A 1,021-nucleotide genomic window follows, 5' to 3' on the forward strand; every position below is an offset into this window, starting at 1 on the left:
GGGGAGGAGAGAATCATGGAGGAGGACTTGGAACACTTATTGCGATCAAGAAATGTCCCTCAGGTGGACATTACGCGCATGAAAAGCGACAAGGTGGGCATACAGCCACACACTGTAATGTAATAAGCGTAACAAGAGCAAAATGGACACTGGCTCCGACACACTCACTTTCCCTACTGTTAATTTTCTGTTTTGTAAATACGCTACTGTAGGGCAAACCGTTTGATTCTTTTGAGTAGTAAGAAAAGCATTACATAAATTTTATTATTGTTATTATTATTCGTAGTAGTAGTCATCGTAGTAGTAATTGGTAATGCAGACCTCCAAATACAGTGAGAAACTAACTTGGCGGGGAAAGTGAAGCTAGCATTTCTATCTACTCTACCTGTATTGTTGATGTTCTTACAATAATGACTTTATGTAACACAATTTAAAAACGACATCGCAGTTAGTAAATGTGCTGCGCTTCCTGATGTACTATGATTATATTATGTAATATTGAATCAAATAATGACTGCTCTGTACCATCACTCATGTTAGATTTGTTAAAGGTTGTTTTGAATTAAGTCAAAATTTCAAGTATTCATTCTCACAATTTATCTTTGCAGGTTGACATGGCAGTAATTTCTCTGATGACTGAAGAGCAAATGGGCAAATATATCACTTCCTATGGTGATCGAATAGCTGTCCTTTGCTTTTGTCAACAAAAAATGTCCAGTGGTGATAATGAAATGCTCCTCCAAAGATTGAGAGACAAAATAAGATCGAGGAAAAAAGGTGTACTGGGTGGATCTCCAAGTGTGCTCCAAAACCATGATGAGAGAATGGCAAGACTTAAAAATGTTTCTGCTGAAAAGACTCACAGGAAGATTGAAATTGGGTGGCTCCATTTTCATAGCAATGATTACCATCAAGTGAGGACAAGCAATGGTGGAGGAACAAGGCATGCCATCATGGAAAAAACAGCAACTGTCGCTCAGATTTTGGAGTTGGGAAAAGAGCTATTTTTCCCAGATGGAAG

The 1,021-nt window shown here is 38.2% G+C and overlaps 1 protein-coding gene and 1 long non-coding RNA gene across 3 annotated transcripts in view; both read left to right on the forward strand.

The window, feature by feature from the left end:
• LOC109510127 (uncharacterized) lies at window positions 1–747 on the forward strand. Its single transcript, XR_002167076.1, has 2 exons — window positions 1–93; window positions 609–747. It is a non-coding gene; the product is annotated as an uncharacterized LOC109510127 (long non-coding RNA).
• trim45 (tripartite motif containing 45) overlaps window positions 1–1,021 on the forward strand; it is a 23,732-nt gene that overhangs the window by 5,728 nt on the left and 16,983 nt on the right. The gene's annotated exons all lie outside the window — the stretch shown is intronic.

This window comes from Hippocampus comes, unplaced genomic scaffold (assembly GCF_001891065.2).
Source record: "Hippocampus comes isolate QL1 unplaced genomic scaffold, H_comes_QL1_v1.1 scaffold34, whole genome shotgun sequence".
Taxonomy (NCBI): Eukaryota; Metazoa; Chordata; class Actinopteri; order Syngnathiformes; family Syngnathidae; genus Hippocampus; species Hippocampus comes.